This window comes from Rhinopithecus bieti, unplaced genomic scaffold, assembly GCF_001698545.2.
Source record: "Rhinopithecus bieti isolate Rb0 unplaced genomic scaffold, ASM169854v2 scaffold_76888, whole genome shotgun sequence".
Classification (NCBI taxonomy): Eukaryota; Metazoa; Chordata; class Mammalia; order Primates; family Cercopithecidae; genus Rhinopithecus; species Rhinopithecus bieti.
The window spans coordinates 117639-143568 of record NW_016828917.1 but is presented as its reverse complement, the minus strand read 5'-3'; the positions used below and the strand labels follow the sequence as shown (position 1 = coordinate 143568).

At 43.4% G+C, this 25930-nt stretch overlaps 2 long non-coding RNA genes across 3 annotated transcripts in view; one reads left to right on the top strand and one right to left on the bottom strand.

Moving 5' to 3' along the window:
- LOC108523868 (uncharacterized) overlaps positions 1–25930 on the top strand; it is a 99235-nt gene that overhangs the window by 27488 nt on the left and 45817 nt on the right. For both annotated transcript variants that reach the window (XR_001883911.1, XR_001883912.1), the window contains exons 3-5: positions 16849–16982; positions 19726–19870; positions 19956–20229. This is a non-coding gene — a long non-coding RNA (uncharacterized LOC108523868). The remainder of the gene's footprint in view (positions 1–16848; positions 16983–19725; positions 19871–19955; positions 20230–25930) is intronic.
- Positions 11630–25930, bottom strand: part of LOC108523869 (uncharacterized) — a 97716-nt gene continuing 83415 nt past the window's right edge. The window contains exons 4-5 of the long non-coding RNA XR_001883913.1: positions 16649–16976; positions 11630–12115 (exon numbers count right to left, since the gene is read on the bottom strand). This is a non-coding gene — a long non-coding RNA (uncharacterized LOC108523869). The remainder of the gene's footprint in view (positions 12116–16648; positions 16977–25930) is intronic.

The window sequence follows — 25930 nt, the reverse complement described above, 5'->3', positions numbered from 1 at the left end:
AAAAAAAATAAAGTTTTTTTTCTATTAGGGTAGAGAAACCTATATTTTCAAATTTCACTACTTGAATTGCTCTGTGCCTTGTCTTCATTGTGTGGGTGCATCATTCACCAGGAACTGGTAAAATCCACATGGGGAAGCACCTCTCAAGTTGCTTTCTGCAAAAGGGCGCCTAAAAGAGACCCAAAAGTTTGGCCTGAAAAGTTGGAAAATGTCTTTATTTTATCCTTGTGCTTGTTGACAGCTTGCTGAATACAGAATTTCAGGTTGGAAACACTTTTTTTCTAGCTTTGGTGGTGTTGAGAAGTCCAAAAACATTTTGATTCTTAATTGTTTGTGTAAACAGTTTTATTTTCTTTATGGAAATGTTTAGAGTCTTCTCTTTGTTTCCAATACTCTAAAATTACCAAATAATAAGCCTTGGTATAAATCTATTTTCACCTATTTTGAAGAATATTTGATAGGGGATTGCAACCTGGAGACTCATGTCTTTCAGTTCTGGTAAACCTTATTGAGTTATTTATTTACTTGAAAAAATAATATTCTCCTCTCTATGTTTTCACTCTTGAACTTTCATTGGTGGTTATTGACCCTCCTGGACTGATCTTCTAATTTTAAAGGTATTTTAAAGTTTAAGTTCTATGTCTCCTATTTTTTTTTTTAAAGAGCTTTTGTTAACTATACTTCCCAAACTTCTGCTGAGTTTTTTTTCTACTATCACATTTTTAATTATTCTTTTAAGAGACAGAGGCTTGCTACGCTACCCAGGTGGAGCGCTACCCAGGTGGAGTGCAGAGGCTATTCACAGGTTTGATCATGCAGTGCACTGTGGCCGTGGACTCCCGGCCTCAGGTGGTCTCCCAGCCTCAGTCTCCGCAGTAGCTGGGACTACAGGCATGCACCACCATGCCCAGCATATCTTTCAATTCTTAAGAGCTCGTTTTTTGTTCTCTGACTGTTCCCTTTCTACAGAATATTGTTTTAGATTCATTGATATAGTAGCTTCTTTTGATTTCTCTGAAAATATTAATGACACTTTTTTGGTATAATTTTTGTCTTTCTACATGGGCTCTGTTTCTTCTAATTTACTTTTTTTCTGTTTTCTCTTATGGGGGATCTACTTCTTGCTAGAGCTTTTCTTATAAGTCTGGGGATCCTTAGCTGTCTACTCAAATTTAAAAGTGGAGCACTGAAAAGCAGATTGGAAATTTTGTGCATATAGTTGAGGCTCATCACTTATGAGTTCCACTGTGTGGTAATCTTTTCAGGTCATCGTAGGAGAACTCTTGATGTCAGGATCTAGGTCCTTTCTCCTGTATTGGTCAAATTTCCCAGAGAATAATCTTCTCACTTTCCTTTGGGCAGTATATTTATTGACCAGTGAGTCTGGGGGTAAATAGGTTTGAGAGTTCCGGTACTCAGTGTGGAAATTCCATAGAATGAACTATTTGTAGTATGGACACCTGTCCTCCCATGTGCCTGATATCCCCCAGTCCAGAAACGTTCTACTTTATCTCCAGGAGAGTCAAGCTCAGTCTTCTAACACAGTGAGGGAGACGCAGCTCTCTGGAAGTGTGTCTTCCTCCATAGGTTTGCATCCAATTCCCCTACGTTTAATTCAGGCCCAGCTGGTCTCCCATTCTCTGGAGTAGGTGCCTCCAGAATTGTAGACTTCATGGGTTCTTAGGTTTTGCTTCTGGGCACTCCCATTACCAGGTTAGAGTTATCTTTCTCAGGTGTGCATAAGTAAGTCTATTATTTGTTGCAACTCCTTCATCTGCTCTCTGCGACCTCCCCAAATTTTGTCACTGCTGTCAGCATTTTGATGCTGCTCTCAGGCAGCATCAATTCACCAGGCACAGATCTGAACAATCCTGGAAATGAACTCCTAGACTCCATTTAAGCATCCCCAGTTGACACCACGTGAAGCAAAGATGATGTTCCCCACTGGTCCAGGTTGACATGCCAGATTCATAAACTAAATAAATGATGTTTTTAAAAAGCCACCACATTTTTGAGTGGTTTATTTATGCCACAGTAGATATGTGGGAACAGACGGGCAGCACAGCATCTGCCGTTTAGTCGTACTTGGTGAAAGCTCACAGCGATTATTATTACTAATATTATTCTCATTGTTTAAACTGCATTCTTCCCTCCTGACCACGGATGAAGATATTCAGATACTGGACCGAAAAAGTCAGAAGACAGAAATCTTTTTGGAGATTTCTCTACAGACCCTTAATGAAAAATGTAGGATTCTGACTCATGACTACAGTTTAGTGCCCATGGAATTATAAAAACAGAAAGGGTTCCATGTTCCTGTCTTACCAATTCCTCATCTTTACATTGGCAAACATGCAAACTACTCAAACGTGATATTTTCTCCTGCTATCAGAGCTTTTAGAGGGGAGGAGCTGCAACTTATTCTTCTAGGGGCAGGGAAGCCCCTAAAAATCTCCCATGACTCCATGGGAAAGCTGAAGGAAGTTTGAACTGAATTGTTGGTCCAGTAAGGTACCCTGGACCAATGCAGGGGAACCCCGAACACCGAGATGATGATCAAGGTGGCACGGACTGCATCATGGGGATTCTGAGGACAGAGTTAGTCAGACTTCAGGGTTCTATTCACCATCTCTCCTGTGAATGAAGCAACCTCTGGCTGGGGTTCCTTTCACAATAAACATCGATAAGCTTGTAGATAGCTATTTTGTCTTCTTTTTCCGGGCTTGTTATGCAAACTCAACTTTCTTCATTGCTCTTTGACAAATCTCCCCAACTGTTTTTTCCACACACACTTTAAAGTGAGAAGACTAAATCTAGACACAATTAGAGCTCAATCAAGCTTGCTTAACACAAAAGAGGCTGGTCCTTGACCCCCACATTTCATACATGTGCAGGTGCTCCTAAGGGTATCATCCTCACATGCGTTCTTTATAACTTTTATTGAGCTTAGGGTCCACTATGACTCCAAGATTTTTTCTATTCCCTGATATCTGTGCTCTTTTTTCTTCCTCCCAGTTTTTACTGGTTGGCATAGTGTAGCCAATCCCAATTAATACACTTGGCTGACAGGGCCCTCCCTGATTCTTACCGCTTTCCTGGCTTAATCTTACCATTCTCCCTCTTATTCATTATATTCTTGGTATATTGGCCTTCATTCAGTTTTTTAGCCCAGTTAGCTCTTTTCTTTTTCTTTTTATTGTTCAATGTGCCTGGCATTCGGTAATCTGCAGCAAATGCAGTCAGTGCCCCATTCATATCCCCTTAGCATTCACTATCAATGGCTTCCTCCTCAAGCATATATGCACATCTCCACCTGGGGCTTCCTGGGGCTTGGGAAGCAAGCTCTACTGTGGGTAGGGAGGGCTGGAGGTGGGGATTGGGTGGAGTGGGGCGGGGGGAGAAGGAAAGGGTTGATCCATTGGAAGCAGCTCTCAAGCATGATGGACGGGAATTTGTGGATCAATAATCCACCTTCATGTTCCACACCATCTCCCCAAATTCCCAAGCTGGAAGGACTGTGCCTCCATTGCTCATAGCACTATCTTGCTCATTGGCACTCTTCCCTGCCTTATTTCCTCACTCCCCTACCCATGTTTCTTGAAGTCATCTCCCAAATAATTACTTACACTCCAATCCTTGCCTCAGATCTAAGACATGGGGTTTATTGTATGTTTGTGGTTATTATTAACAGCAGAATGGCTATGGTAAAACAAAATGCCTCAACCAGGCACCTCACAAGATGCCACCAGCTTCAGTTCATAGAAGGTGTTTTGCAGTTGAAATACCTAGTTATACTCTGACAGGGTTCACATTCATTCATTCAGCCATTCAGCAAATATTGATTGAGTGCTTACTCTTAGCCAGAGGTAGGGATTTCGGCATCAGAAGTGGCTGCAAGTGGTTGCAAATCCGAATTAGAATTACTGCTGGGAAAAGAGGAAGGTAGCCCTAATTCCGGGGAAACAGAAAGGCAGCCCTAATCCCTTCCCACTCCACTCTGACTCCATTTTCCTTTCCCTCCCCTCAGCATTCTGGCTGCTCCTTAAACAGAACTCAGTCAGCTCCCCTCTGAAGTTTTCCACCTTCTTCATGAAATCTTCAGACCTCAACCCCTTTCTTTAACAGCTGCTCCTCCAATCCCTTAGCCTGAACTAGTTCCTCAGGGTGAATCAGCTTATTTCCTCTATCCCCTCTTCTAAGCATTTAGTTTCACCCTCCTCTGCTTTGGCATCACCTATTACCTAGCTATGTCCTAGACTATGGCACAGCACATGCCTACTTGGAAATGTGTCTCCCTTTCTAATTCGCAATAGACATACATGGCAGCTGTTGTTGCCATACCTGTATCCCACTGCCCTTACCACTTTGGGGGCACACTGACCTGATTTCCAGCTGGCTGCACCTGCATTTGTTGATCTGAACTTGACTTCCCACCTGTGCAGCGATCACCCGCAGGGATGGTAGACTTGATCACAGGCCCTTTCAAGGCTGCTTCCTTTGCCTATCCCGCCTCCTTATTCCTCTACCGATGTTCTCTTCACCTTCCAAATAAACCACCTGTGGTTGAATCCTTAATTTAGAATCTGCTTCTGGGTTAGCCCAAACAAAGATTCAGTTTTAAATTTATAGTTAATTTTAAGCAAAATATATGGATTTCTATTTCTTGTTCCACCAAGTACAGACACTATATCCTAATACTTTTTTTATTTTATTTTACTTTAAGTTCTGGGATACATGTGTAGAACATGCAGGTTTGTTACATAGGTATACACGTGGCATGGTGGTTTGCTGCACCCATCAACCCATCATCTAAGTTTTAAGCCCTGCATGGATTAGATATTTGTCCTAATGCTCTCCCTTCCCTTGCCCCCCATCCCCTGACAGGCCCCAGTGTGTGTTGTTCCCCTCCCTGTGTCCATGTGTTCTCATTGTTCAACTCCCACTTATGAGTAAGAACATGTGGTATTTGGTTTTTTTGTTCTTGTGTTATTTTGCTGAGGATGATGGTTTCCAGCTTTANCATCTAAGTTTTAAGCCCTGCATGGATTAGATATTTGTCCTAATGCTCTCCCTTCCCTTGCCCCCCATCCCCTGACAGGCCCCAGTGTGTGTTGTTCCCCTCCCTGTGTCCATGTGTTCTCATTGTTCAACTCCCACTTATGAGTAAGAACATGTGGTATTTGGTTTTTTTGTTCTTGTGTTATTTTGCTGAGGATGATGGTTTCCAGCTTTATCTATGTCCTTGCAAAGGACATGATCTCATTCTTTTTATGGCTGCATAGTATTCCATGGTGTATATGTGCCACATTTTCTTTATCCGGTCTATCATTGATGGACATTTGGGTTGGTTCCATGTCTTTGCTATTGTGAATATTGCTGCAATAAACATATGTGTGCATGTGTCTTTAGTAAAATGGTTTATATTTCTTTGGGTATATACCCAGTAGTGTGATTGCTGGGTCAAATGGTATTTCTGGCTCTAGATTCTTGAGGAATCGCCACACTGTCTTCCACAATGGTTGAACTATTCAGAACTTGTTATCGGTCTATTCAGGGATTTGACTTCTACCTGGTTTAGTCTTGGGAGGGTGTATGTGTCCAGGAATTTATCCGTTTCTTTTAGATGTTCTAGTTTATTTGCGTAGAGGTGTTTATAGTATTCTCTGACGGTAGTTTGTATTTCTGATTCTTTTCAGTCTAAGATCAGATATTTCACCCCCTTTCTCTTCCACCAGTTCTCTATTTTTCTATATGTATTTCTAGTTCTGTCTTCACTTTTACAGTGTTTACGTTGCTAACATTTACATTCTGTAATAACATTTGAATAATCTTGGTTTTTTTTTTCCCTGTAAGTTGGTTCTAAAAGTTGAAAACCAATAAACTAAGTGTACATGATTATGCCTTTATATCTACCTTGAATTGCAGGGCCAAGTGGATTTGCCTTTTCTTCTTCATGAGTTCCATGCCAAGAATCCTACATCACTCAAAGGAGGATGTTTCTAGCACCAAGGGCAAACAGAGTCCCCTTTTTACCCACCATTGATTTCTCACAATCATGTCACAGTGTAGTCTGTTTCGCAGTGGAAGCTTGATTCTCTTGCGCAATTTTGTTTCCCTAGTACTCCTCCTCTTATCCCAGGTTTTGCTTTCTGCAGTCAGTTACCCACAGTCAACTGTTTTTATATTTTGAGAAAGAAAGAGAACACACTTACACACTTACCTAATTTTTATTACAATATATAGTTACATTTTTTCTATTTTATTATGAGTTTTTGTTGTCAATCTTTTACTGTCCCTAATTTATAAATTAAGCTTTATTATAGGTATGTATAGAAGAAATAGTATACATTGGGTTTAGTACCATCTGTGGATTCAGGTATCCACTGGGGTTCTTGGAACACATTCCCTGAGAATAAGGAAAAACGACTATATATATATTTTTTCTTGTAGAGATGTCACCACGCCACAGCTATTTTTAAACTTCTTACTGATTCTATCAGTTGGTTTCATCCCAGTCTTTCATGAATATATTCTTTGTGGAGCCTACGTATTTTCTATTCTGATTTGGATTTTTGCTTTATAGACCTACTTTACAACTTTCACTCTTGCGTTTCTCTTAGCTGCACTTTAGGGCTTATTCTACAGTTTTTTGTATGCGACTCTTTCAGTCTATTAATTTTTATTCTTCTTTTGTTGTGGCACAGCCTTAAGTAATTTCTGTGAAAAAGATATTAGGAGATTTATTTTCTGAGTCCTTGAATTATTAAAAATGTGTTTATTTTATCTTAGATTTAATAATAGTTTGGTTGGGTATAAAATTCTTGCATACATTAATTTGAGTATAAAATTATTGTAAATTAATTTTCTGATAGAAACTTGAGTACTTTTCTGCATTGGCTAATAACACCCAGTATTGTTGATCTTAGTATGAGCCTCAATCCTTTGTATATGCCTTAAGTTTTCTGTCTTTAAGCATTTTATATTTTTGTTATATCCTTGGGATTCTGATATTTCATAACTATGTACACAGTTCTGAATCCTTTTTCACTCATTTTGCTGGCATGCTGTGGGCCATTTAAAGATGTAGATTCAGATTAAATTCTCTGGCAGCCTTTCTTCTCTTATTGCATGTCTTCGATAATCCCCTCTCCACTACCCCTGTGCCCCTGCATTTCATCTGAAACTGCTAATGCTCAGATCATTTTCCTGAATTGATTCTCTGTGCATTGTACCTTCTCTATTATGATTTTGACCATTGTATATTTGCTCTGGATTCTAGGAAATTACCTTGACAATATTTCTCAACATTTACATCTGATTTTCAAAACCAGAAAACCTATTTTTAATTTCCCAGAGCTCTTTCTTATTTTTTGTTCAAGTTTTAGAACATTTCATTCTTGTTTTGTAGATGTGATATAATCTCAAAATCCTTCTGAGGTCATTAATTAGAGTGTTTTTTGTTTTTTTTTTTTTTTCTTAATTTCTTCTTTGGTTGCCTGAATTGTGTTTGTTTCCTTTGGTGGTGTTTCGTTCTGTTTGTTTGGTGCTTCTGCTTCATGTAGTAGTTAGCATTCTCCATATTCCTGGTGATCTGTTTCGGTGTTCATTTTTAAGAAGGAAGACGTGGATCCATTTTTCTAGGTAGCTGGTGTGCACTTTTGCTGCTATTAGTTGCGTGGTTTGGGTGAAGCACCTGCATGAGGGCAGGGCTAACTGACTGGATAGGCTTCACATTAGGGAGAAGAGGCAGGGAAGGAGGTTTTGGGCCCGGGGACCCCCGAATGCCAGAATGAGGAGTGCATGGCCATGGGTGCTGGTACACACTCTAGGAGTCCTGGCTCCTGACTCCTAGAAAGCGTGTTCAATTTAGAAGAGAAAGCTTTGTTGTCACTGTTGTCTTTCTCTTCCCCAGGAGCTAGAAGAACAAGCTGGGTGGGCAGCCTGCCCTCTTTGTGCTCAGACTTGGAGGAAAAGTAGGGCAGGGTGTAAGAAATGAATGGTGCAGTAGGTTGGGAGTAGGTTTTTAATTCCTCTCCTATTTTGCAGTCCCTTTTCCTCAATTGCTCAGTCCTGGTCTGCTGGCTGCGGAGCCTGTGTCCTGCTGGCAGGGTGGCCCTTTCCCTGCGGTCCCCTCTTGTGCCTTCTGAGCCACCGTTTCCCTCACACAGGCTTGTTCATCAATACGCTCTGGCCACTCAGGCCCTAGCGTTATTTTTTAGAAACCTCTCATCCTTTGCTTTTTGGTTTCCCTACTGCTATCCTTTGCTCTTAAGAGATTTTTATTCTTTGATTCCTCCATGTTCAAGGTGTCTTAGGAGAAGAGGAAGACAAATAGTATGTCCTGTCTCTATCTACAATTTGCCCCTTTTTGAGATTTCTACTTTAGGTTAATTTTCCTGGTATTAGAATAAGTCCTGCAATTTTGACCAAGCCCAGGTATGGGAAATAATTTGGTGTTCCTTTCAGCTGATGTTTCAATATTTGTTAATTTGAGGAGAGGTGTCCACGAGGGGTGCTGGGCAGCAATGGCTGGTGGTGGCTTGGTGGGTCCCTGGCTGTCCCAGGTGACTGTGCCCAGTCCCTAACTCACAGGCCCCAGTCCATCAAACAAAAGCCGGTTCTTAGCCAGCACCAGCCACTCTAGGTAGAAGTTCATTAACCACCGGTAGTTACCTAAGCTTGACCCCTGGGAACTCTGATTCCCTACCCCTGGAAGCTTATTTTAAAATATCTCCTTTGCCCACACTAGGTGAGACATGCTCTGCTGAATGCAGTTTTCTTCATGTGACTCTATTTCCAGTGGCGTTTGGGCATCTCTCACGGAGAGTTCTCTCATCCACCGGCACCTCTGTGCAGGTGGCTTTCCAGGAGAGCCCAGCTGGGAGCACAATTCGGGAGAGTTTCAGAGCCTTCTTTCTGTGCCCAGCAGAGCCACTCTAAGATCCACTGGCGCTGGGACTGCACCCACTCTTGGCTGCCTTTCCAGGCCATTCAGCAGCCCATTGTTTGCCACAGCCACACTCGAGTCTCTCGGGCTGTGCCCATTTCCAGCAACTCTGAGCGGGGTCACCAATTAAAGGAGGAAACAAAACGTTTCCTGAGCCGGCGGCCTCCGGCTGGCTCTGCTTCCTGTTGCTGTGTGAGTGCGGGGCTCCCGCGTTGCCCACGGCTCCCACCGTTCTCCATGTGTGTCCCTCTCCACTTCTTCTTTCTTCCTCATTAGCTTTGGTTTCCTCTCTCCCCTCCCTCTTTTACATGTCTGTTATTTCCAACCCTTTAGCCACACAAAATGAGGGGTGCCCTTTTCCTGTTGCCTCGGGAGTCACTCCCTCGGCCGTCACCTGCGGATGCCGGGCCATGGCACTCGGCCACTTCTCGGCCACAATGGGAGCTCTCAGAGCCGGGCGGCGCAGCCTGGGCCTGGTGCCAGCATGCCACAGCGAGGCAGCTCGGCCTGCAGAGGGGCGTGAGCCTGGCAATCAGACCCTCGCAGAGCCGCCACCGACTTGCTGTGGGGTCTGGGGCAAGTCACTTGACCTCTGCTTAGCTCCTGGTCCCAGAGAGGAAGTGAGGATGGCTTCCCTGGGATGCTGGAGGAATTCCCAATGAAGGCAGGACGCCTCCTGGCCCTGGCCTGCAGACCCACTGCCAGCCTCTTGGATGAGTGGTTTTGTGCATGCTCTCAGACAGAAACACACACACACAAATATACATGCACATATGTAGACACACATGCAAGCATACATATATTCATGCATTCATATATGTACTCACAGACATAAACATAAATACATATGCACACAGATATACATACATTTACACACAAGCACACATGAACAACCAATGCAGACACAAACGTGCACACTCAGGCACATAAATATCCCCACACCCACACAAGCACATATACAGACATACACACTTTTTATACCCTTAACACACACAATTGCAGACTTATTCTTATACAAAATATGCACGTACACATACACACATTTACACACAGACATACACAATCACAGACAAATGCATGTTCACCATAATCAAGGTTACATATAAGAGTGTGTATATGAGTGGGTTTCCCAATGAAACAAATATAAGCCAAATAAAATTTCAACTTCTCTTTATGGAAACGAAACAAACAGCTTGAAATCTCTGGGATTTCGTCTGTTCTTTCCTTGTCATACGTGTCAAAAGTCCATGGCCTGTGTGTGCTAGTCACTGTGCCAGGCACAGTGAGGCATATGACAAACAGCTGATGTGGCCTCAGGCCTTGAGGGACTTATGGGCTCTTCGGGGAACACAAGCCAATGACTCAGGGCACTGATGTGCTAACACACTCGGGTAGGGAGCTTATGGGACGGTCCAGCTGTGGTACAAAAGGTGGAATGTTGCATGTGGCCAGAGGAGGAGGATCAAGGAGGGTTGCATGGAGGCAGAGGCTCTTGATCTGGATGACTCCACCAGGTCAGGGTGGAACACTTTAGCTGGGCTTGGTATCAGAGCCACAGACAATGACTCTGACTCCAGACATGCATGTGGAATGTGTGGGAAAGAGCAAAGGGTCCCATCAATTCATTCTTCTTTGAAGAGGTGGCTTCAAGTGCCTGCCATGACCACAAGGGTTGGGGGATTCTCAGCTACATCTGGGCCACCGCAGGCATCAAAGCTGGAGAAACAGAGCTGACTGCCACTCGAGCACATTCACACCTAGCCTTGCTCGACACTCTCAGTGAACTGCTTGCACATTTTTCTTCTGTAGCTGTGTATCTGTGGTGATAGACTGTATTTTTTAAAGGCAGTTGCATCAGTATTTTTGTTCCACATGCTCTTCCAGAACCTTGCCTCATTTCAACCAAGAGGTGGAGTCTGTTTCCCTCCCCTTGCACCAGGGTAGGACTTTGTTGACTACCTTGGTGAATAGAATGTGTGACCTTGGGGCTATGCCATGGAAGGTGGTAGTGTTTCCTCATGGCTGTCTCTTTGGGTCAAGCGCCTTGGGAGCCTGGCACACATGGGAAGTCCAACTGTCCTGAAGGTGCTGTGCTGGAGAGATCATGTGGAGAGACCACGCAAGGACAGAGAGAGATGCTGGGGTCAGGGATAAGCCCCTGCTGGTCCAGCCCCAGCTGTTTGCATCTCCCCAGGGCTGGCACCAGCCATGAGCGAGGGGCTTTCTGATGACTCCATTCCAGCCTTTGGGCTGCCCAGCTGATGCCTGGTAGAGCAGAGATGCACTCTTCCTACAGAGCCCTATGCAAATGGCATCTTCAGGAACCAAACAAACTTGTTGTTGGCTTAAGCCACCAAGTTTTGTGGAGGTTTGGTACCCAGCAACAGACAATTAGGAGCATCAGTTCAAGCAAATGTTTGATCATGTTTGCCCTTAAGGGCTGAGACAAACCTTGGGAAATCTTAGTTACTCTTGGAGGTCTTATTCAAAAGGCAAAGTCTTCATATGTGTACTTTTAAAAATTGCACTCCTCTTGGAACACTGGAGAGGAAAAATCCAAAGGATCCGAGGTGCCTCTTTACAGGCAGGTGGCTTTATCTAAACACACGATCATACAAACCACCTGCTGTCCTGCCTTTTCATGAACTTGGCTTCTTTTCTACCAGGTGTAGGGAACCCAGCCATTCAGCATAAACAACAATTTCCTTGGGCTTAGAAAGTCTAATGAAATGAAAGTGACAATCCTGGCATATTTGGGATTAGTCTTTGAATCCGTATGGTTCATTCTGTAAGGCATACTGACCTCCCACACTAGCAAAGGGGACAGCCCCTTACAGCCAGGGATCTCTAGAATGGAGAGTCGCCTGTTCCATCTGCTTCACGATACATGAAGTTATTTGAATGTACCTGCTAGTCAAGTCATAGGAAGTTAAGAGACAGAGAGAGGACATCTTGACTTAAAAATACGTGTTTAAAAGCATTTCCAATCCACCATAGGTGAGCATTTTCATAAAATACAATAACAGGCTGAGTGTGGTGGCTTACTCCTATAATGCCAGTGCTTTGGTGGCCAAGGAGGGGGGATCACTTGAGACCAGGAGTTTGAGACTGCAGTGAGCTATGATGGCAACCCTGCACTTCAGCCTGGGCTACAGAGTGACTCTGTCTCTAAAACAATAAAAATAAAAATACAATGCAATAACAATGAATTACTAAGAAAATGAAATAAAAATATACACTAAAATTCAAGCCTAAAGTTATTATTGGATTTAACAGACCTAAAGTTACTCTGCTTAATTAGGTATCAAAGTCTCCAAGTGGTTGCCCTCCAAATCTCCACCGATCTCACTGCAGATCAGCACAAATCCTCCGTGCACCAGCTCAGATGCCCAGGACCACCCACTGACTAGCACAGGTCTAGAGAGCAAACAGAAGCTATTTTCAGGAAGGCAGGGTTGGAATGGGAAAGGTGCGAAGGAAAAAAGCCGTAAATCTGTGGCACCCAGCTGTAAGAAGTAAGAGCAGTGGGCTGTCTTCAGCAGGGGAAATGCCAAGACAGAGAATGTTAGGGTTCCATNTTCTTAGCCAGCACCAGCCACTCTAGGTAGAAGTTCATTAACCACCGGTAGTTACCTAAGCTTGACCCCTGGGAACTCTGATTCCCTACCCCTGGAAGCTTATTTTAAAATATCTCCTTTGCCCACACTAGGTGAGACATGCTCTGCTGAATGCAGTTTTCTTCATGTGACTCTATTTCCAGTGGCGTTTGGGCATCTCTCACGGAGAGTTCTCTCATCCACCGGCACCTCTGTGCAGGTGGCTTTCCAGGAGAGCCCAGCTGGGAGCACAATTCGGGAGAGTTTCAGAGCCTTCTTTCTGTGCCCAGCAGAGCCACTCTAAGATCCACTGGCGCTGGGACTGCACCCACTCTTGGCTGCCTTTCCAGGCCATTCAGCAGCCCATTGTTTGCCACAGCCACACTCGAGTCTCTCGGGCTGTGCCCATTTCCAGCAACTCTGAGCGGGGTCACCAATTAAAGGAGGAAACAAAACGTTTCCTGAGCCGGCGGCCTCCGGCTGGCTCTGCTTCCTGTTGCTGTGTGAGTGCGGGGCTCCCGCGTTGCCCACGGCTCCCACCGTTCTCCATGTGTGTCCCTCTCCACTTCTTCTTTCTTCCTCATTAGCTTTGGTTTCCTCTCTCCCCCTCCCTCTTTTACATGTCTGTTATTTCCAACCCTTTAGCCACACAAAATGAGGGGTGCCCTTTTCCTGTTGCCTCGGGAGTCACTCCCTCGGCCGTCACCTGCGGATGCCGGGCCATGGCACTCGGCCACTTCTCGGCCACAATGGGAGCTCTCAGAGCCGGGCGGCGCAGCCTGGGCCTGGTGCCAGCATGCCACAGCGAGGCAGCTCGGCCTGCAGAGGGGCGTGAGCCTGGCAATCAGACCCTCGCAGAGCCGCCACCGACTTGCTGTGGGGTCTGGGGCAAGTCACTTGACCTCTGCTTAGCTCCTGGTCCCAGAGAGGAAGTGAGGATGGCTTCCCTGGGATGCTGGAGGAATTCCCAATGAAGGCAGGACGCCTCCTGGCCCAGGCCTGCAGACCCACTGCCAGCCTCTTGGATGAGTGGTTTTGTGCATGCTCTCAGACAGAAACACACACACACAAATATACATGCACATATGTAGACACACATGCAAGCATACATATATTCATGCATTCATATATGTACTCACAGACATAAACATAAATACATATGCACACAGATATACATACATTTACACACAAGCACACATGAACAACCAATGCAGACACAAACGTGCACACTCAGGCACATAAATATCCCCACACCCACACAAGCACATATACAGACATACACACTTTTATACCCTTAACACACACAATTGCAGACTTATTCTTATACAAAATATGCACGTACACATACACACATTTACACACAGACATACACAATCACAGACAAATGCATGTTCACCATAATCAAGGTTACATATAAGAGTGTGTATATGAGTGGGTTTCCCAATGAAACAAATATAAGCCAAATAAAATTTCAACTTCTCTTTATGGAAACGAAACAAACAGCTTGAAATCTCTGGGATTTCGTCTGTTCTTTCCTTGTCATACGTGTCAAAAGTCCATGGCCTGTGTGTGCTAGTCACTGTGCCAGGCACAGTGAGGCATATGACAAACAGCTGATGTGGCCTCAGGCCTTGAGGGACTTATGGGCTCTTCGGGGAACACAAGCCAATGACTCAGGGCACTGATGTGCTAACACACTCGGGTAGGGAGCTTATGGGACGGTCCAGCTGTGGTACAAAAGGTGGAATGTTGCATGTGGCCAGAGGAGGAGGATCAAGGAGGGTTGCATGGAGGCAGAGGCTCTTGATCTGGATGACTCCACCAGGTCAGGGTGGAACACTTTAGCTGGGCTTGGTATCAGAGCCACAGACAATGACTCTGACTCCAGACATGCATGTGGAATGTGTGGGAAAGAGCAAAGGGTCCCATCAATTCATTCTTCTTTGAAGAGGTGGCTTCAAGTGCCTGCCATGACCACAAGGGTTGGGGATTCTCAGCTACATCTGGGCCACCGCAGGCATCAAAGCTGGAGAAACAGAGCTGACTGCCACTCGAGCACATTCACACCTAGCCTTGCTCGACACTCTCAGTGAACTGCTTGCACATTTTCTTCTGTAGCTGTGTATCTGTGGTGATAGACTGTATTTTTTAAAGGCAGTTGCATCAGTATTTTGTTCCACATGCTCTTCCAGAACCTTGCCTCATTTCAACCAAGAGGTGGAGTCTGTTTCCCTCCCCTTGCACCAGGGTAGGACTTTGTTGACTACCTTGGTGAATAGAATGTGTGACCTTGGGGCTATGCCATGGAAGGTGGTAGTGTTTCCTCATGGCTGTCTCTTTGGGTCAAGCGCCTTGGGAGCCTGGCACACATGGGAAGTCCAACTGTCCTGAAGGTGCTGTGCTGGAGAGATCATGTGGAGAGACCACGCAAGGACAGAGAGAGATGCTGGGGTCAGGGATAAGCCCCTGCTGGTCCAGCCCCAGCTGTTTGCATCTCCCCAGGGCTGGCACCAGCCATGAGCGAGGGGCTTTCTGATGACTCCATTCCAGCCTTTGGGCTGCCCAGCTGATGCCTGGTAGAGCAGAGATGCACTCTTCCTACAGAGCCCTATGCAAATGGCATCTTCAGGAACCAAACAAACTTGTTGTTGGCTTAAGCCACCAAGTTTTGTGGAGGTTTGGTACCCAGCAACAGACAATTAGGAGCATCAGTTCAAGCAAATGTTTGATCATGTTTGCCCTTAAGGGCTGAGACAAACCTTGGGAAATCTTAGTTACTCTTGGAGGTCTTATTCAAAAGGCAAAGTCTTCATATGTGTACTTTTAAAATTGCACTCCTCTTGGAACACTGGAGAGGAAAATCCAAAGGATCCGAGGTGCCTCTTTACAGGCAGGTGGCTTTATCTAAACACACGATCATACAAACCACCTGCTGTCCTGCCTTTTCATGAACTTGGCTTCTTTTCTACCAGGTGTAGGGAACCCAGCCATTCAGCATAAACAACAATTTCCTTGGGCTTAGAAAGTCTAATGAAATGAAAGTGACAATCCTGGCATATTTGGGATTAGTCTTTGAATCCGTATGGTTCATTCTGTAAGGCATACTGACCTCCCACACTAGCAAAGGGGACAGCCCCTTACAGCCAGGGATCTCTAGAATGGAGAGTCGCCTGTTCCATCTGCTTCACGATACATGAAGTTATTTGAATGTACCTGCTAGTCAAGTCATAGGAAGTTAAGAGACAGAGAGAGGACATCTTGACTTAAAATACGTGTTTAAAAGCATTTCCAATCCACCATAGGTGAGCATTTTCATAAAATACAATAACAGGCTGAGTGTGGTGGCTTACTCCTATAATGCCAGTGCTTTGGTGGCCAAGGAGGGGGGATCACTTGAGACCAGGAGTTTGAGACTGCAGTGAGCTATGATGGCAACCCTGCACTTCAGCCTGGGCTACAGAGTGACTCTGTCTCTAAAACAATAAAATAAAATACAATGCAATAACAATGAATTACTAAGAAAATGAAATAAAATATACACTAAAATTCAAGCCTAAAGTTATTATTGGATTTAACAGACCTAAAGTTACTCTGCTTAATTAGGTATCAAAGTCTCCAAGTGGTTGCCCTCCAAATCTCCACCGATCTCACTGCAGATCAGCACAAATCCTCCGTGCACCAGCTCAGATGCCCAGGACCACCCACTGACTAGCACAGGTCTAGAGAGCAAACAGAAGCTATTTTCAGGAAGGCAGGGTTGGAATGGGAAAGGTGCGAAGGAAAAAAGCCGTAAATCTGTGGCACCCAGCTGTAAGAAGTAAGAGCAGTGGGCTGTCTTCAGCAGGGGAAATGCCAAGACAGAGAATGTTAGGGTTCCATACAGACTGACTTGGTTCACTCTTTGTTTTTTAGCCTGAGGTTGATCTTAAGATCAGATAAGAGTCTCCACTGGAGAGAGGGTGGACAGGGCACGCGGATTTGTAACTTCTGGCATTCTGGCAGAGACTGGTATTAGGGCTCCCTTAATTAAAAGCAGATTCTCTTTCCAGTCCTTCAGAGACACCAAGTAGGCTCCAAAGAGCTTGGCCAAGCACACAGTCCTCACCCCATGGTATTCTTCTTGGACGTTTGAACCTTGGAGTTGCAGGAATTCTGAGGATGCTTCAGCATGTGTGTGTGTGTGTGTGTGTGTGTGTGTATATATATGTATGTGGTGTATGCCAGTCCAGTATGTAGCAATCAACTTCCATGGTGGCATGACACTTGTAGCATGGCTGACGGATATGTCCTTTCCTTCTTGGATAGTGTCTGTTCTAACATGTCATCTGGGATCCCTTGGAATCTTCATGTACAGAACCGGTTGCTGCCTCATTGAGTTGGTGGGCACAGAATAGCTCCTGGTTGGCAGCATGGGTTGTGCAGAAGGACGGGCCCTGCAGGTAAATCACAGCAGATCTCGGCCATGTTTGCAAGTATGTTACTTAAAAATTTCCAATTCTAATGCATTGAAGAGTTTTCAGGATTCATGTCATTTTCACCCATCTTGCATTCTGCTGTGCTTTCTTGGGTGGAAGGGAAAAGCATAGCCTTACAATTCACAGGCCTCACCCATGTCGTTTCTCACCATTATTGCATCCCATGGCCCTCAAATCTTGCTCATGTTTTGTTACCACTTATAGCAGTCTGGCGTTATTACAGAGTTTCAAATCCCAACATTTTTGGGGGGAGCATTCATAAAAATCTCATATAACGTTTATGCCAGTTTAATAAAATATGATGATACCCAGCAATTTCACTTTCATCATTCACACCAAAGGAATATTTGTACACATGCATGAGGCAGTATGTGAAAGGACATACGTTATGGCAATTTCTGGAAAAATACAAATTTAGAAAAGCCCTAAATAGCCACCAAAAGGGGGATGGACAGATAAACTCAGATTCAGTCACACAGTGGGATACTCTCCAGCGGTAAAAAGCACGAGACACATCTGTAAGTGGGAACATGGAAGGGTCTCAAGATGCACTGTTGACCGAGGAAAGCGATTTCCAGATAATACAGGCAGCACGATAGCACTGCCGAAGGAAACAGAACCTCATAAACTACAAGCGTGACCACAGGTTTTCTAAGGGTACATACCTCATAGAAAATAATTTGTAGTGCACCATCCAAAACGATGACAGTATCTCCTGTAGTAGGAGAGGAGGAAACCGAGAGCGGTGGTGCTCAAAGGGGATTTTTAGCCTTACTTGTAATTCTTGGAGTTTTTTTTTTTTTTTTTTAATGAGGAAACATTACTCATGTCTTATTTATGTAGTAATAAAATCATGTCAGAAATCCGGGTACACTGATGAACATGGCTATCACCCCTGGCAATGTCTATCTGAGTAAAGGCCAAATAAAGATAAGAGAAAGAGACAAGAGCGCTCACAGAGTAGTGCTCAAGGCCGGGGCCCATGACTCCAACTGCCAGAGCCTCCAGCTACAGCTCCACCCCACAACCCACCGGGCTGTGGCAACCCTCAGAGGTTTCCTGGGCTTGCTGCCAGCTGTGGGGTTAGGAGGTTAAGAGAATGAACCCTGAAACCAAGCCACCTGGCTTCCCGTTTTTCCGATCCTTCCAAGCGATGCGATCCCTGGGGAAGTCATGCATCCCTCAGTGCTTCAGCTCCCTTGAGTGTCAAGTGGGTATAAGAATAGGGGGGTATTGTCGGAGTTAAATTAAATCATATGACCAAACCTTTAGAATGGTACCTAGGACAGAGACATCTCCACGTAAATATTATCTGCTACTATTAATCTTCAAAAGCTTTTCTTTTTTTCTTCCCTAGAAGTTTCTTTAGGGACTCAGATGTTTAATTTCCACTAAGATCAAGCCAGCTCCAAAGCCTCCTCCTTTATTTCAGATCCTTGATAAGTAGCATTACGGGAAGGTTTAAAAGAAAGTCAGGTCCAACATTTCCTTGTATGAATGGAGAAACTGAGGCCCAGAAATGCAAGTCTCATTGCTGGTCCTCCCAGGAAGTCAGCAGAAGAGCTAGCCCAGACCTCCTCCCTCCTGACCCCTCTGGCCATCTCTGTGACCATTGGTACCACGCACTCTTCTGACAGGAAAGAGCAGGAGTTGAGCTGGGCGCCCTGGCTCATGCTTGGAATCCCAGCACTTCGGGAGGCTGAGGCAGGAGGATTGCTTGAGCCCAGGAGTTCAAGACCAGCCTGGGCAACATGGTGAAAGCCCGTCTCTACAAAAAATATAAAAAATTAGCTGGGCATGGAGGTGTGTGCCTGTAATCCCAAGCTACCTGAGAGGCTGAGGTGGGAAGATCACCTGGGACTGTAGTGAGACGTGATCACGCAACTGCACTCCAGTCTGGGTGATGGAGTGAGACCTTGTCTAAAAATAAAAATAATAATAATAAAAAAGGAAGCTGGAATTGGCTTGTGGAACAACAGAATTGGAATTTTTCTCAAAAGACTGACTTATCCCACTTTGGAAAATGGGCAAAATACTCCTGCAGCTCTGGCAACATTCTATGGAGTCCTCAGTTATGACCGTGACAATGGTACAGACAGGCTCGACCCTGCTGGTGCCACACAGCAGGGACTATGGGAGCCTGACAATGAGCTTTCATGGCCCCAGGATAGGACAGAGAGGAGGCACCTCCGCAGGAGGCTCGGAGATTGAGATGTGCTCATTGCAGGCAGGCAGCTGCCCTTGCCATGGATGAGAGCAGCCCCTCTCTTCTTCAATATTGACCAGCAAAGAAACAAAAATCCATCTTAATACTTTTTCAGTGGAAAATGAAGCAGTTTATTTAATATTATTTGGATAACAAGCGTCCACATGAACAGGATTCGAATGTCAGTTGTCTTCGGGGAAAAAAGATTTATTGGTTGGTAAATATTGAGAAAGAAAAGCTGATAAAGAACAGTTTCAGCTGCGGCTTCTGCCCGGAGCAGGAGAACAGGCCTGTGTTGTATTTTGGGGCCCTGGGAAGGCAAAAAATTGTGAATGTCTTTCTTTGTTGGTGGGTGTAAAAGTGGAGCCCGCTACAAATAATTTCTTATTTCTTGTCGCATAGATTTTAAATTATGTAGCTTCCCTACCTTGTTAAGTATTAAAGCGGTCTTGTTTAAGGAAGAGACACTTAAATAATGAAGCTTATGTATCTTGTTTTCAGACATCAATATCTGGCTTTGAGTGGCACAAAGAAATAAAGGAATGTGGATTCAGACCTCACTGGGGTGCTTGGCAATTCTAATTCTACCCCAGACTGCAAATGGACACAAAACTGTTGCGACTTTTGTTGAAGAGGAGAAGGATGGGTGAGCATGTGACGTTGGGAAATTGTATTTTCTTCTTCGAGTTCTTCTGTTTCCGAATATTTAATCCTACTGTTCTCTTCTTTAGTGAAGGTCTCTTTAGTAAATAATCTCTGCTGAAATTGCTTCGGGCAGCACAGAAGCTGGATTCAGAAGCACACGGGTCTGGGGATGCAGGCTTCGGCCACCCTGATGCGAGGAAAGACTGCCATCTCGTGGTCAGCTCGATATTGGCACCTTGGTGAGGGTCCAGGCTGCAGAAAACCGGGCTTGGGGAGGAAATGGTGCTGCAAACTGGATTTCTGCGGGACAGTGTGGATGCCTTTAGAAAACACCCAGAAAAGAGCTGAGTGCCACCCAAGGTAGGCTTCAGTGAATCCTCTGCAGGTGTGTTGTCATCCCCTGAGCCAAACACACACTTCACACACACGCTGTAGGCTGCGTGAAAATGAGGTAGAAATGTGGGGAAAACATAATCCCGTGGAGAGAACAAAGAGCTGAACATGTAAATGCCTCCGGCATGCCTGGCAGAGAGAACACTCAGGCTGAGAAAAGGAGACAGTAACTTGTACCAAAGATAAGGAAGTAGCCTCTGGGGAATCAATCAGCAGGGCATCTGGTCAACCCCTCAGGCAAAGTCAGGTCTGAGCAGGCAAGATCTATGGATCTGATTTATTAATATTTTCACAATTAAAAAGAATCTGATTGTAAAACTGTTACATGTGTTGTGAGAAAAAAAGAAAAAACAAACAATATAGAAATGTACAAAGAAGAAAATGAAAGATTGGAAGCGTCCTCACCTTAGGGACCCATTATTAACGCTTAGGTGGCCAGTCTTCCAGACATCTTGCTACAAATATATCCAAATGGAAATTAAAAACACACTTTCACATAAGTGCAATCAGACCTTGTGCTCTTCTATCCCATAACCTGCTTTTTCATTCAACACTATGACAGAAGCATCTTTCCAGGTCAATAAACAAAGGTTGGCCTCATAGTTTTTTTTATCAATTACATAAAGCTAATGGTATGTAATATTGATTTGATACCTGCTACATGCTAGGCACATGCATGGCCTTGCATAATCTCATAACAACTCTACCGAACAGGAGTTTGTATTATGCCCATTAAGCAGATGAAGAGGCTATGGCACAAGAAAATCGATCAGCATTGCCAGGGTATCTGACCTTAGAGCCCAGGATCTTGACCAGTAGGCTAGAAATGAAGCATAATTTACTTACCAGTTTTCCGTTGATGGACATTAAGCTATTTCCTACTTTTCTGGTATAAAAAATAAGATTGCTGTGAAATTTTAGGGCATATATATCTTTGTACCTTAGTGAGTTCTCTCTAAGTTAACTTGAAAGTGGTGGGGTGTGGGGTTTGTGGGTCAAAGTGTATGCTCAATTTATGCTTTACTGTGCACCCGACTTCCCTCCAGACAGCATGTGCTGGCTCACACTCCCACCAGCTGTACAGGAGAATTTCCAGTGCCCCACGACCTTGCCAATACTAGGCTTCCTCATCAGTTTTTTCTCTCCTTTATTTTTCTTCAGAAAAAAAAAATAGCCTTTGAAAAAATTGTAGGAACAAGTGAAATGTGCACTTGTAAGTGCTTCACCCAATGTAGATCCACCCGGTGTTAACATTTTGCCACATCTGCTCTCTGTTAGTTTTTATCAAACTGGAGTTATCTATAGAGATCATAACACTTGATGGCTAAATACTTCGGCGTGTGTCTCTTAAGAACAAAAACACACCCTTACGTAAGCATAAAATAATTGGTACACTTGGGAATTGCTAAAATATGATTTTCTAATACAAAATTCATATCAAGTCATTGAATAAAGACACTTCTTGACTTAAAATGAGATTACATCCCAATAAACCCATCATAAGTTGAAAAAATGTAAGTAAAAATGCATTTAATACACTAAATCTGCTGAATATTATAACAACTTTGCCTACATTAAATGTGCTCAGAACACTTACATTAGCCTACGGTTGGACAAAATTATCCAACACAGAGCCTATTTTATAATAAAGTGTTAGATATCTCATGTAATGTATAGAATACCATACTGAAAGTGAAAAGCAGAATGGTATGGGTTCTCACAGTACGGCTTCCACTGAATGCCTATCACTTTTGCCCCATTGTAAAATTGAAGAATTGTAAGTTGAACAATTGTAAGTTGTGGACTGTCTGTACTTAACAGATTTTGTCTTGATCCAGAATGGAATCAAGGGTCACATACTGTTTCCCTGTCACGTCTCTTGAATCCAGAACATTTTGAAGAGTTTTATGGAGTGTACTTAGGCCTGGATTTATCTGATTGTGCCTCAGGATTAGATTTAGCATAAATATTGTTGGCAGGCATATTATACAGATGCTGTTGCCTCCTTCTCAGGGCATGATATCAGGAGGAACAACAAGATGCCAATTTGTCCACAATTTGTGACATTAACTTTGATCACTCAGTTAAGTGAGTGCCTGCTATATTTCTCCGTTGGAAATGTACCCTGATCTTCTGTGATTATTAAGTGACCTACTGGGTGATACTTTGAGACAGAATGTCTTGCTTCCCAACAATCTCTTACCCAGTGATTTTAGAATCTATTGATCATCCTTGCCTGGATCAATTGCTGCTTTCCTGACTATAAAGTGCTTTTTCATTTCCCATTCTTTCTACTTTTAAAAAAAGTTATCGCTTTTCTATAAAGAAAGGCTTCTTATTCTACCCCTCAACTTTTTTAGTATCAGATTGTACTCATGGCTTCTTTCTCAATCCAGTGTATTTCTGTCGCTATCCATTTTGACAGCCAGATCATCCCAAATTTGGCAAGTGGCAGCCCCTTCAAGCTGGACCTGTGTCCTCTGAGCCCCTCTCTGCTCTCTGGCACGAGATGCTCCAGGCTCACCTTGCACTTTCTTTGCCTCAGGTCTGGCATCAGCCATTTCTCCAAAAGCCCTCCCATCTTTGTTTATATATTTATTCATATTTAATATCTCATTATTATTAGTTTTAAAATTTATATAAAATAAAGTTGACTTTGTTGTGTTGTTGTAGGAATTTTAATATAGGTATAGGTTGGTGAAGTCACCACTCTAATTGAGATACAGAACAACTCCAAATCATCAAGTTACATACTTCAAATATATATAATTTTTAATTGTCAGCTATACCTCAGTAAAACTGGGGAGAAAAGATACAGTTTCGTGCCCAGAAACTACTTTGTGCTTCCTGTTTGTGGTCAAACACGTCCTTTATCCCTGACAGCTGCTGATCTTATCTCTGTCTTTATAGTTTTACCTCTTCTAGAACGTTACAAAAATGAGATCGCATAATATGCAGCCTTTTGAGTCTGGCTTCTACTTTCCTTTAGCATAATGCCTTTGAGACTCAGCTGTTGCATGCATCAATAGTTCGTTCCTTTTTATTGCTGAGTGGTAGGTATTCCATCGTGCGGATGATCCACAGTTTGTTTATGCATTTACCCACTAAGACAAATGGGTTGTGTCCAGTTTTTGTTGGTTATGAATAGAGCTGCATAAACATTTATGTATAGAGTTTTCTTGTGTGAGCATAAGTTTTCATTTCTCTTGGGTAGGTGCCTAGGAGTGGGATTACTGAGTCGCACACTAAGTGTATGTTTCACCTTTTAAAAGCTGTCAAGCCTTTTCCAGAGCAGCCAAGCCAGTCTGCGTTTCACCAGCAATTCCTGAGAGTTTCAGTTGCTCTGCATCCTTGCCAGTGCTTGATATTGCCAGGTTGCTTTTTTTAAAACTCATTTTAAAATATGTTCAGTGCCTCCCTTTTTTAATCTTTGTAAATGTTATAGGTGAATTTAAAAAGTCAATCTCAATATACATTGACTGTTAATAATACTATTAATTACTATTACTGTTAATAATACTAATAAGTAACTATCAATCTCATAGATGAAAAGATGATTTATGATCTTTAAAATTTGCATTTTTATTATTAGGAAAGTCAGAAGGGCTCAATTTTAAACAGAGAGAGAAGCGGATAGAGAAGTGTGTTCTCGCCTGAAGGTGTCTTTCATCTTGGGCTGCCTCTATCTATTTCCGGGATCACTGGCGGCCCTTGTACTCTTATCCTCAGCTCTTCCTGGAGGCATTTCATTTCATTGAGGCCATGGATGGGAAAGAAGGTCCAGCCCATTCTCTCTCCCTCTTCTGATTAAAAGGAGGGGAGACAGAAGTGGAAAGGGCAAAACCAATTATAGGTTGTAGCCTACATTATCCAAAGCAATGTATACATTCAATGAAATCTCTGTCAAAATACCTATGACATTCTTTAGAGAAGCAGAAAAAAAATCCTAAAATGTATGTGGAACCACAAAAGACCAAAATAGCTAAAGTTGTCCTGAGCAAAAGAGCAATCCTGGAGGAATCACATTACCTGACTTCAAATTATACTACAGGGCTATAGTAAACAAAACAGCATCATACCAGTATAAAAACAGACACATAGACAAATGGAACAGAATAGAGAACCCAGAAATAAATCCAGACATCATCAGTGAACTCATTTTCGACAAAGGTACCAAGAACATACACTGGGGAAAGAACAGTCTCTTCAATAAATGGTGCTTGGAAAACTGGCTATCCATGTGCAGAAGAATGAGACTAGACCCTTGTCACTTTCTACCCACAAAAATGAAACCAAAATGGATTAAAGACAAATGTAAGACCTCAAACTATGAAACTACCAAAAACAAACAAACAAACAAACAGACAAACAAACAAAAAAAAAAACACTGGGGAAGTTCCCCAGGATATTGGTCTGGGCAAAAATTTCTTGAGTAATACTGTAAAAGTACAGGCAACTAAAGCAAAAAAGGAAAAATGGGACTATATCAAGTTAAAAAGCTTCTGGCCAAGCGTGGTGGCTCACGCTTTTAATTCCAGCACTTTGGGAGAACAAGACGGGTGGATCGTCTGAGGTCAGGAGTTCGAGACCAGCCTGGTCAACATGGTGAAACACCATCTCTACCAAAAATACAATAATAAGCCAGGTGTAGTGGTACATGCCTATAATCCCAGCTACTCAGGAGGCTGAGACAGGAGAATCACTTGAACTTGGGGAGACGGAGGTTGCAGTGAACCGCGATTGCTCTACTGCACTCCAGCCTGGGCAACAGAGTGAGATTCTGTCAAAAAAAAAAAAAAAAAAAAAAGTTTCTGCACAGCAAAGGAAACAGTCAACAAAGTGAAGAGACAACCCACAGAATGGGAAAAATATTTGCAGAGTATCCATCTGACAAGGGATTAATAACCAGAATATATAAGGAGTTCAAACAACTCAAAAGGAAAAAATCTAGTAATTCAATTAAAAATGGGCAAAAGATCTGAATAGATGTTTCTTAAAAGAAAAATATACAAATGGCAAGCAGGTATATGAAAAGGTGCTCAACATCACTGATCATCAGAGAAATACAAGTCAAAACTACAATGAGATATCATCTCACCCTAGTTAAAATGGCTTATAGCCAAAATGACAGGCAGTAACGAATGCTGGCAGGGATGTGGAGAAAAGGGAACTCTTGTACACTGTTGGTGGGAAGGTAAATTAGTACAGCCACTAGGGAGAACAGTTTGGAGGTTCCTCAAAAAACTGAAAATAGAACTACCATATGATCCAGCAATCCCACTGCTAGGTATATACCTGAAAGAAAGGAAATCAGTGTATTGAAGAGATACCTGCACTCCCATGTTTATTGCAGCACTATTCGCAATAGCCAAGATTTGGAAACAACCCAAGTGTCCATAAACAGACGAGTGGATGAAGAAAACGTGGTCCATACACACAATAGAGTACTATGCAGCCGTAAAAATATGAGATTCTATCATTTGCAACATCATGGATTGAACTGGAGGTGGTTACATTAAGTGAAACAAACCAGGCACAGAAAGACAAACTTCACATGTTCTCACTTATTTGTAGGAGCTGAAAATTAAATCAGTTGAACTCATGGAGACAGAGAGTAGAAGGATGGTTGCCAGAGGCTGGGAAGAGTAGTGGTGGTGGGGTTGGGGTG